This window comes from Poeciliopsis prolifica, unplaced genomic scaffold (genome assembly GCF_027474105.1).
Source record: "Poeciliopsis prolifica strain line A6 unplaced genomic scaffold, Auburn_PproV2 SCAFFOLD044, whole genome shotgun sequence".
In the NCBI taxonomy this organism is placed as follows: domain Eukaryota; kingdom Metazoa; phylum Chordata; class Actinopteri; order Cyprinodontiformes; family Poeciliidae; genus Poeciliopsis; species Poeciliopsis prolifica.
Genome location: NW_026562419.1, coordinates 3,166,301 through 3,178,568, shown reverse-complemented (window position 1 = coordinate 3,178,568; position 12,268 = coordinate 3,166,301). Strand labels below are relative to the sequence as shown.

The 12,268-nt window shown below is 43.1% G+C and overlaps 2 pseudogenes; both read left to right on the top strand.

Annotated features, from left to right (window-relative positions):
* Positions 1 to 1,487: 1,487 nt before the first annotated feature.
* LOC129376602 (ceramide-1-phosphate transfer protein-like) lies at positions 1,488 to 4,462 on the top strand (annotated as a pseudogene).
* A 578-nt stretch (positions 4,463 to 5,040) lies between these two features.
* Positions 5,041 to 11,731, top strand: LOC129376506 (zinc finger protein 70-like; annotated as a pseudogene).
* Positions 11,732 to 12,268: the final 537 nt, after the last annotated feature.

The window sequence follows — 12,268 nt, the reverse complement described above, 5'->3', positions numbered from 1 at the left end:
TATTTATATTTCTTTCACTAATAATGTCATCCAAAACAATATTTGTTTGCTGAACATATTTTCATCAGGCTACATGGAAACAGGTTCATCCATGTTCAATGAACTGATGGAAAAAATTTAACTTCTTTAGCTTCCAAATATAAAACAAAATAAATAAAAATGTAAATCCACAGAGAGACAGACAGTGGTACATGCAGCCTTAAGTAACTTAGTTGCACAATTTTAATTTAAACGACCCAAATTTAAGACAATTATAGTTTTTGTTTTTTTTTACCAGAACAGGAGGAACAGAATCAAATGCAGATGTTTAAAACAGGGTTTCATTTTAAACAGGATCAACTTCTTATCTGCTTTTTATGGCCAAAACTTTCTAAACACTTGATGAAATTCAGAGGATTTGTTTTAGGTTTTGATCCTGAGGAAAGCTTCCAGTTTCCTCCTTCCAGATGCATGATGGGTAAAATCCTCCAGAGGAACGTAGCGTTGTAGTTATGGTAGTTATGGTAGTTATTAATCCACTGGATTTCCCTTTTCTTCCACACTGAAGCTCTTTTATTACATCTGAACTGAATTAGCTTAACAGCACCTAATTTATGCAAACCCTTTTTGTTTTTACTCTATTTTTATATATTAACTCTAAAAGCACAACTTTCTCCTTATATTTACACTTTTACCTTATAAAACTGAAAACCTGAAAGCCATGATTCTTGTTAGATAGAAACCCTTCAGCTTGTTTCCTGCAGGTTCATTGAAATGTTACCTCAATAAAGAAGCACAGAAACACAAAGCAGCACAAAAATATCTTTTGCACAAAAAGTGAGGCGTCGAGTTTTGCACCAAAGACGGTGATGAACGAATCAATCAGAGTGTTGATGGAAAATCTGGTTTCACATCTCCGAGATGATTTCATGTGAGATTTTAACCATCAATAAATTTGTTTCTCATCAGTTTTTTTCTCCGTCTCTTTGTCTTGCTACATCTGAACAGGTAGGGGGCGCTATTTACAAAAATAAATCTTTTCAGGCTTCACTGGAAACAAAATGCTTTAGTGAATGAAAACAGACATTTAAGACTGTTTTATTTTTCTGTTTTCCTTTATGAGATGAAGGCATCATCATCATCATCTCCATCAGCAGTAAAAACCTGCTGCTCTGCTGAATGTGTTTTATTGCGTTTGTCCACCAGGGGGGGCTGGAGGTTGAAAACTTTTAAAGTTGCAGTGAACGAACAGGAGGATAGCGTTATGCACAGAACAAAAAGGCATTTATTTATTGTATCTGATAACCTGGAATTAAAATAATAATTGAATTAAAATAATAAATTCCTGTTTCTCAGTGTTTCTGATCTCAAGTCGTTGATCTGCTCTGAGCTCCAGATCGAGAGTCTCCTGCGTCCCAAAGCATGACTGTGTGTTTGCTTGAGATAAAGTAGGCGAAGGGGACAAAGATCAAGTTCAAAGGTCACCCAGAGGTGTGAAGCAGCGGCGGCGTCCCGTCGACCTGCGGCGGTTTGTGGAGCGGATGATGGTTTTCCTCAGGCGGTCGGCGCTGCTTCGCTACCTGATGCTGTCTTCCTCTCTCGCTCTTCTCCTCTTCCTCACCTCCTTCTGGCTCCGTAAGTTTCCGCCGCCATGTTGGCTCCGCCTCCTTCTCGGCGTTTAAAGAGACAGCTCGTAATCTGCTGCAGAAAGGTCTTGCAGGGCCGGCCCGAGCCTTTTCGGGGCCCCAGGCAGATTTCTGTTTGGGGCCCCAGGTAGCAACATGTCAACATCAGACGATTCATCATTCCTGAGCTGCTCCTGTATAGCATAGTGGCTAACATTAGCATCATTTATAATTAGCTTACATCAATCAGACCAGTGTTACTATGATTAATGATTTTCACCTTCCAAGAGCAGAAAACTAAAAAAATATATCTGGGATTTGAAATATTACTTTAGTGAAACGTCAACAAAGTTTCACTCGTGTTTCTAATTGAATCACAGAAACTGGTTTTTGACTGGTTTTCTTTCTTCAGAACAAAGATTAAGATGCAAAAACTGTTTATAACCTCCAAGTTATAAACAAATTTAATGAATTGATTAGTAATGCTTAATGAATTGATTAATAAATTGATTAATGAACTGATTAGTGATGCTTAATGAATTGATTAGTAATGCTTAATGAATTGATTAATGAACTGATTAGTGATGCTTAATGAATTGATTAGTAATGCTTAATGAACTGATTAGTGATGCTTATTCCTGTTCAGCTCAGGGTGAACAGAGAGACTGCGGCTCAGTGTGGCAGCCATGTTTGACGTATCACATCCAGACGGTACGGCTGACATGTTCACATGGTGACGGTGAATCAAATGAACGACAGCAACAACAAATGTAAACATCATGATAAACGTTTCAGAGTGACTGTTATGAACTGTTCTGTAGCCTCTAGCCCCGCCCATCCTGGATGAGAGGGCGGAGTCAGACGACGCCCCGCCCCTTGTCAGGGAATGTCCTGGCCAGGCGTTCCAGGCCCGGAAGCTGCTGCGGTTCCTCCGGTCCAGCCTGGCTGAGGACGGCGAGGACGTCCTGCTGGAGCCCTACCTGCTCAGCTGGGACCAGCTGCTCAAGTAAACGAGTTTTACTGGTTTAAAGGTCTGAAGACCAAAACCACAGACAAATTTAAATTATAGGAAAAAGAATCTGTCTGTGTACTTTCTGGAACCCATCTGGTACTTTCTCAGAACTTAAAGATGCAGATTTTTGTTGATTCTTTTAAACTTGCAAAACCTGAAACTATGAAACTGAAACCATGAATGAAAGACAGCTGGGTGTGCAACATCCCCCCTGCTGGGCCACGTGTTGGAACGCATGTTGTGTTATTAACACATTTAGCATTAGCTTCTGCTAAGTACCATGTCATTCCATCTCTGTAGCATTAGCTATGTGATTAGCACAGCTAGCATTTTAGCTAGCAGTGCACATCATTAGCATGAACATAAACCTAAACAAAAACCTGATTTTTTTCGCTTCAGCTTCATGGAGTCTCTGGGAACGATGGTCAGTTTCTTTTCTCAGAAAGTGAGAGAAAAGACGGATCTGATCCGCAGCTCTCCCTGAAACCAGCCGGTTCCTCTGGACTACAAACCCCAGCAGCATTGGGACTAAGAACCGGGGTGAGTCCTCCTGCGTCCACCATGACAGAACTGACCCTAACCCGAACCCAAACCCGAACCCAGACGCCTTTACTGAGGTCATTTCCTGCCCAGGTGTATCGATCTGTTCGATCCATGATGGAGGCGGAGCTTCAGGCGGGAATGGTCAGCTTCTCCCGCCGAACAGATTCCGGCTGCCGGACGCTGCTGCGGCTGCATCGCTCGCTGCTGTGGCTGAAGCTGATGCTGGAGGGTTTGTCTGGGGGTCCAGACGCTGAGGGCCGATTCAAAACGCCCGGAGAGCTCAGCAGTAGCGGCTTCCAAACATGAATCATTTACATGGCTCTCATGTGACGTCACACTTCAGTAAACTGTTGACAGTCACACGGTTTATTTTTTTAAACTAGCAACAAGCTGAGAACTAGCTCTCTTTCCCATCTAACTTATAAACACTATACTTTATAACTTTTAGCCAATCATGATGCATGAATACTCTGACACCTCTGTGTAATGCTAACACTCACTGTAGTACCAAAACTAGCTTAGCTAACGTAGCTTTTATCTGCTAGCTCAGGTGGACATGTAGCCTGCTGCTGGTTGCTGCATGTGGTCTCTCTGCCAGTCATCTTGATAAAAGTTCCCACTTCCTCCACAGAGGTTTTTAAACTGACTGTTTGCAGCCATAGATTTTCAGGTGAAGCTCCTCCATGGGGTTCAACTCTTCCTGTTCACCAAGTAGTTCATTATATCTTATTATGAGTTCAGAACGGCTTCTCCACATCGCCTGACATGTTTTCCATTCTCTGTCTCATGTGGGTCAATCCAACAGCAGCCATTTTGTTCATGTTTCTTTCTCTTGGTTAAAAGTTTCCACATATTTTCTTTCTGTTGGTGTCGAAGTCATGGGTTCGCTATACATTGGGTGCGCTTACCTACTAAGATGGCGCAGATCACTTCCAGTTCAGGCTTGTAGGAACTATATGTGTTTGACTCACATTCGCTCGTTTCCTTTGCCCAGAGACGCCTACAAGGTGGCGCTGGCCCCCCACCATCCCTGGATGCTCCGCCAGGCCGCAGAGATAGTTTTCCTCGCACTTCCTGACAGAGAGTACTTTCCTGCAGCTGGTGTGTGTGCAGAAGCAGGAAGAGGCAACACCCGTGCTGCGCATCATCATCCACGCGCTGTCGGTGGTGCACACACGGGACTCAACGCCTGCTGGCCAAGTACAACATGTTGGAGCTGCCCTGAGCTGGGGACTTCCTGTCAGAAGTCTCCAATCACAGAGACTGAACCCGTCAGTAGGTGGATACTCCAAAATACATCCGTTTTTATTATTTATGTTAGTCATTAAAGGACCAAAAGCACAAGACAAAAGATTGTGTCTCAGTCAATAACTGAGACCAAACAGGAGGAAAAGTCGACTCACTGCTGGAAACAAGAACAACAGAAGATCCTTTCACAAGTTCAGTGTTTGATTCTAAACCTGTTAGAGAATCACAGGTTCAGAGATTCTCTAAATGCTTCCGTTTCATCTCAGAACCAAAGCAGCTCTGGTCAGAGTCACTGAGGACCATTTCTCTGATCATGGACTTGTTCTGGTTCTGACTCAGCACTCCGGGAACAGAAAGCAGTTTCAGGTTTCATTTGTTCTTGTTAATGATGCAAAATCAGAAGAAAATAAAAAGCCTGGTCTTAATCCAAGCTCTGGTTCCAAAATCCAGACTGCTAATCCCAAATCAGCTGCCTTACAGACCCTGACTGATTTTAAAACATCGGTGTGAAAAGCTGGACATTTCTCATTTATCCACAGGAATGAAAATATATTTCTCAAATCGAAAGGATTTTTTACAGCAGAGTAAAATCACAAACAGTTGTCTTTAAATTCAACAGCTTCACATCAGACCATGAGTTTCTGCATGTTGTAAAATCTGATAAGAGTGTAATTAAATAAACCTTCTCATATTACAGTCACAAGTTATTTGAGCCTCTTTTTGTCGATCCATCGACTGTGAGCGATTCTTCCAGCTGGACGCTCACAGAACCAGGTTTAGTCCAGATAGAGGACTGGTGTCAGTTCTGGTTCTGAACTGCAGATATTTCACAGGTTCAATTTGTTCTTGTTAAAGATAAATCATTCAATATTAGAAAGAACAGAATCACTGGTGTTTAATTGAGTGCAGATAATCTGGATTGATAATCCCATTTTCGCTGCCTTACAGTTCTGACTGTAACAGCTGAAAACGGATCATTTATTCACTGGGATGACAATCACTGATCCCATATCAGCTGTTTAGCTGGATCCTAGCCAACCTGCTGCTTGACAAGCTATTAGCTGCTATCAGAAACCACCCAAAGTTGACTTTCATAATTCAACATATGGATAATAATATCAACTTTCACTGCTTATAATATTTACTCTCTTGGATCTGAAATGTCTTATTAATCCAGTAAAATAAACTTGTTGAATAATAAGAATTATTGGTGACATTAAGTTCTGTCTTGTTCTGTTTTTTATGTAATTAATTTATAACAATAAAGCATTTATGTGACGGTAGGTGAGGGACGCGGCCAGCAGGGGGCGGCAGAGGCATCCGCTCCAATTAAACTCCGAAGAAGAAGGAGGAGGAGGAGAGTTCCGTTTCCAGGGACAACAACAGGAAGTAGAGGCGAGTTAAGAGCAGCGTGGGGAGGATTTGGATCCGAACGGGATGTTTCACTGCAGCCCGCGGCGGTTCCGATCCACTCAACATGTCCAAGAGCGACTTCCTGAGAGGAATCATCACCGAGAAGCTGCACCGCGGCCCGGGAGATCCTGGCGGCGGTGGAGCGAACCGTGGCCGACTACGAGCAGGAGGCGTCGGGCTTCAGACGGGAGATCGACCGGCAGCGGCGGCAGCTGGAGCTGCTGCAGCCGCTGGTCCGGCTGGACCGAGCAGGTCAGTGGCGGCCAGCAGAGGAACGTTCAGTCCTTACCGGTTCAGACTTTGAGTGGAAAAAAAAACAGACTTTTTATTTAATATTCAGACTCGCTTTTTCAGCGCCTCTTTTTCTGTTCACGCAAAACTTCCCATTGACTTCATTTCAAAGGCTTTCTCTCATTTCTCGGAATGTCTGGTGGAATTTCATCCAATCAGCGAACAGACCTGAGTGACGTCAGCCGCACACCTTCTTCCAATCAGACAAAGTGGGTGTCAATTAACTCCACCACGTTTGATACCAATTTTGTCTGATTTCATAAAAGCTGCTTGACCTTTTGACCTTTGTTTAATATCTTCAAAGCCAAAGCAGCACAAGCAGTCGAGTTAATTGACGCCCATTTTGTCTAATTGGAAGAAGGTGTGGGCCCCTATTTATGACGTAATTCTGGAATTAGCCTTTAGCTTCATCAATAGCAGCAGAGGAGTCCTGTTGGTCAGGCCTCCAAAGACTGAATTAAGACAAACAGCCACATTGTTCAGCTCTTTTTTCAGTGGAAGATGGTTATTACAGCACATTCAACTTCCGGTAAGCTTCATAGGCAGATGTATGAACAAGGCCACGCCTCCAGGAAGCAATCGATTCTCAACAGCTGAGAGCACAGGTCCTAGAAAAGCAACCAGGAAGGGGCTGGTTTCGACCAGTTCAGATGTTATTTCCAGTGTTGCACTTTTTCACTATATTGCCCCTCCATCATCCCAGCAGCTGTGTGCGCTCAGACTTGACAGTTTTTTTTTCTTTGATTGTCCTTTTTAAATTAAAAGCTGCATCACCAAAATACATGCAGACATCACAAATACACCTGAATTATTCATATTGCTTATCAGAGGTGAGTAGAGACAAATCACATTTTCCTGGTTACATTTAAAAAAGTAACCTTTTCTGGAGAAATTGTACTTTTTGGAGCCGTTTCACTGCATAGTTCTTTCACTTCATAATTAAGTAAAAAGTATCGCTAATATTGAGTAAAATCTCTCAGAGAGAAAATTGGGGCCTTTAATCTCAGACTTGTGAGTTTTTTTCTCAGTATTTTTCTTTTTTATTAGAATTCAGATTTTTTTTCTCTGAATTTTAACTGTAACCTCAGAATTCTTACTTTTTGTCAGAATTTAAAGTATTAAAATTTTGACTTTTTAATTTGACTGTAGAATTTTTAAGTTTTTCCTCAGAATTTTAACTGTAATTCCCACTTTGACCACGTCTAACTGTATCCATAGTATGAGAGGTAGATGCATTAAGCCAAAGATTTTCTTCTGGGCCCCCTATGGATTACAATAAAATCCCCCCCAAAAAAGAGAAAAGAAAATCAACTGGGCACATCGTTCAGCCAGACATAAATCTTTTCACATACGTATTTTGTTTTCAAACTCAACGGAAGTTTATTTCTCACTTCAGGTTGCAACAAAACAAACTACAATCATCTTTACAGTGAAACACTTTTGTGTAACTGTTTTTTGACTTTAATTCATCCATTCTGCTTCTTGCCCCCCCATGTAATGGCACTGCTCCCCCAGAGGGGGCGCGCCCCACACTTGGGAACCAGTGCATTAACCAGTGTTTATAATGTTCATACACTCATTTGACTGTTCACAACAAAACAGGTTTGATGCTCATCAGCATCATTAGTCCAAAAGAAAATAAAAAGCTAATATTTTAATTCCAACAGAGTTTCTGCTTATTCAAGAAGCAGAAACTAGAAACTAATTAATTATCCAATTAATTTATCAACTAGAGTTTGGAATCAGGCCAATACGGAAAAATCTTTTTTTGTTTTAATTTCCGAACTTTTGTTGGATTCAAAACTACAAGAACATGTTGTCATTTAATCTGATGAGTTAAATCCTTAAAAATGACAAACATGCATTCAGTTGAATAAAGCAACATCTGTTGTGTCCAGATGTGGAGGAAGCTGAGAGGCACAAACTGACTGGGAACCACTCTGATGAAGAGGAGGAAGAGGAAGATCCAGTGGCGATCTCCAAGCTGATCCAAGAAGACCTGCAGGACCCAGATTATGAAATACCACCGAGGTGACGGATCCGAGCAACACGGATATTAGATAGCAGGAAAATCGTACAAATAGTTTAAATAATAGCGAATAATGATGGAAATATTCAGAATTCAACAAGTTGGGGTAATTTAACTTTTACAGTGTTGAATCCAAAATTAATAACTTTATTCTGATAGTGTTAAAGTTTTATTCTGGTAATTTTAAGACTTTAATCTTCTTATAGAAGCCAATCAGGTCGTTTTATCGACCGGCCTGCAGCCAATCAGGTCGTTTTATCGAGCCAATCAGAGCTGACCTTCTGTCTTCCTGCAGGTCCGGTTTCTCCAGAGTCCAGACCGCCAGAAGGAGGAAAAGAACTGGCCAAACTCAGGTCAGCGACTCTCAGAACCACATGAAGGTAAACACGGCTCGGTTCTTCTCAAACTGGATCTTAGACCAAATTTAAAATATTTTCAGGGATTGTAAACAATCTTAAGCCAAGAACTAGTAAGAGTTCAGTTGCTTTGATTTGACTCGATTTATTTTGTTTTCATAAAAACGATTCAGTTTAAAAGTTTAGAAAGTTTTGGAAATGAATCGTTTTGAATCTGTTAGAAATGAATGATTCACTTTTTCAGTGGAATCAGCCCAACATTTGTATCTGTGCTTAAACACACACACAAATGTAATAAATTACACATTATTGTGATAACTCTGCACTACGTCTGTGTTTTAAAAATAGAAACATTGTAAGTAAATTCGGGTCGGTACCGGCCGATATTCGGCCTCAGGAATCTGTTCTGTGTTCTGAGAAACGATCATTCCTCCAGTTTGTCATTTTTGACTTTGTCTGTTTCAGAAAAAACGCAGGTAAAGATTGAGGTTGGTCAACATGTCCCCTCCGAGTCTGCAGCTCCCGACCCGGTGGTTCTGAAGAGCCATGAAACCGGGTTCCAGACGAGGTGAACATTCATTAGAACCGCAGAAAGCCCGGATGGTTCCAGATCCCTTCGCTGCTGAAACACAAACATGTTCTCCGCTTGCAGCTTTGTTGGCGCCGTCAAACGGGTCCGCCAGCTCAGCGGACCAGAACCAGGAAGCCCATCAGGTCACCATGGAATCCCAGATGTGCTGGGTGCTGCTAGAGACGAAGCAACGTTCTGGGTCCGGGTCTCGTCTGTTCATTTGAATTCGATCTGTTTCAGAAAGTGGTGAAGGTGGAGGTGAAGCAGGAAGAAGGTTCTGTGGCTCAGCTCACTCTGGATCCTGATCCGACCGACGACGACAAATCTGGACTGCAAAGCAGGTAACCTGGAGGATTCAGACACAACCCGTTTATAATCAAACTACCGGCTGAGAACGTTAGAGATGCTAACCAAAACAGCAAAGTAAATTTAATCTCTACAATTTATCCAGAAACATTCATGCACGGGAAGCTAAGTGCGCTAAAAGTTTTCAAAGTTAACAAAAAGTTGAAGCGCTAAGCTAAGCGTTAGCTCCGTTCGTAGCGCAGTAGCAAACTCCAGTTTGGCGAGAAGGTCTGGTTTGAGATGTGAACGCCAAGTGGACCCGAGACCACTAAAAGAGCAGGAAGTGGACTACATCGCAGTGCATTCTGGGTAAACGCAACCAAACAGAGATGACTCAGAAAATAGAAATCTGACTCCATTTTTGTTTACATTTGTGAAGGAAGTTGTGTTCGGCTCGGTGCAGCGCCCCCACAGGCGAGGAGGGAACAAGTTGCTCAAAGTGTTTGGTTGTTTAACTCAGAGCAGAGAAAAAACCACAGCAGCCAGAGATGGAAACAAATGCTGCTACTTTGGTTCCCAATGGAAACTGAAACTATCGGGTGTGAAACATCCGTAGAAACGGGAGGAAGAGTTTATGGTGAATTCTGACCCAAATGCCAGAAGAGTTCAATCAGAACCACAGAGATATCTAGAGAAGAGTGGCAAAAGTAAATGAGGTGGATTATCAGAGCTTCCCAACAACTGCAGCATCTACAAGATAATTTAAATGTTTCCCTTGTCTGCAGCTCTCCTGAAGGCGAGTCGGATCCCGGAGGAGACGGCCTGTCCGTCAGCTCTACGTCTGAACTCGACCTGGAATCGGACGATGACTCCAGCGACTCCAGCAGCGACACGGACGAGTCTTTAGATGAATCTGTCGACAGTAATCAGGACGTTGAGCCAAAGACACAGAGGAAAACCGACAAGCTGACGTGCAGAGTGTGTGGGAGTTGGTACAGGCAGCTGGGGAGTCTGATCAGCCACATCTGGAATCACGTCAACGAGCCTCATGGCGTCTGCGGCGTCTGCGGAGAGAAGTTTGAGTCTGTGGAAGCGTTAAAGCAACACCTCCCAAGTCACAAAAAGGGCTACAGCTGCTGGATCTGTGGGAAGTACCTGCTCTCCAGCGTCACCCTCAACCGCCACATCGCCAAGCATGCCACAGACGCTCCCATTAATCTGGCGGCGGAGACTCCGATCAAATGCAACGTTTGCAGCAAGACCTTCTCCACCGTGCCGGCCTTGAACGGGCACAGCCGGGTCCACTTGGAAAAACGACCGCCGGGTGCCATCTTTGTCCAAAATCGTTTGATCTGAAGTCGGATCTCGTAACCCAGAGAAAGCGCCCTGGCGGCGTCTACGGCAACGCCTCGACGGGAAGCCTGGGCTTCTCCTGCAGCCTCTGTGGGAAGACCTTCGCGCTGGAATCCTCCCTGAAGACGCATGAGAAAACCCACGCAACGAGCGACTGCCCGTTCACCTGCCAAGTCTGCCACAAGACTTTCCAAACCTACCAGAACCTGACGAACCACAAGAAGACTCACGGCACAGTCGGCTCCTTCCTCTGCAGCCTGTGCAACATGAGCTTCCTGTCGAAGACACGCTGAAGGTCCACATGATCGTCCACGCCAAGACGCCGTACAAGTGCTCACGGTGCGGGCGCTGCTTCAAACGGCTGGCCTACCTGGTCAACCACATCAAGACGCATTCAGCCTTCCAGCAGTGTGTCTGCACCATCTGTGGCCAGGTGAGTCACGGACTGGAGGCCCTGGAGGACCACATGAGGATCCACACCGGGGAGATCCCCGTAGAACAGAACCTCCACCTGGACCCGTGGTATGAGAACACGCCAGAGGAACCGCAGGGAAGTTCACTGATGTCTGGAGGTCAAGAGAGACACAGCATGGTTTAAACCATCATCCTGCGCCGTCTGCGGGAAAACCTGGAAACCTGACCGGAGAAGATCTGTGACATGAAAAGAGAAACGGCCGGGATGTTCACTGCTGGAGAGAATATTTTACAATTAGTGTTAGAATCCTGGTGAACACGCCGAACTAAAAGTACCGAACCTCAGCGACCCGCTCGCTGGAAACGAGATGTTCTGGTGTGGTCCAGAACCAGTGGAATGAGTTTCATCTTTAATCAGTTCCAGTTCTACCTCCAATGTTTGCTGGACGGGCGTTTATCGTTTTGTTTTTCATACAGTGAAAAAGTTCTGGTGATAAGAAATTGGATTTGACGTGTCGATAAAACGTCTAAAACTGCATTTTAAAAATAGTTTTCTATATTTTCACTGTTTTCTTGGGAGCATCGATACCTTTAAATAAATGAGAAAAAAGACGAATTGTTGTTTCTGTGTCCCAATGAAGCCTGTTCAGATTGGATGATTTATTGGCTGTTTGCGTTTGTGGGGTTGTGATTGGACAACGACTCTGCCTTCATCACCCAGGTGTGGTCCTCCTCATCCTCAGTCCCCCAGCTCATTTCTGCATTGCTTTCTATTTAAATGAACTGGTTAAAACCTACGGAGGGCCAGAGCTGACATGAAATGAATCTTAAAACGATTAAAAACATGATTGAATTTACCACAAACATCTAATTAAAAACGTTGTCTGGGGTTATAAAAACACACTGGAGCCATAAAATAGATGCACAGTGAAATAAATATATTTCACATCAAATTGTCTTTAAAATAATATTTAGAAAAAGGTAAATATTTTATGAGACATTTAATTATTTACTTGGATATTTAAACATTTAACATACTGGTGTACTTAATGATAGTGGTAAATTAAATTATGTAATGATTTTAATTAATTAGTTTGAAATTTGCATGTATTTCATGGTATATTTTTTTAAATTTTGTCACCTCTTATT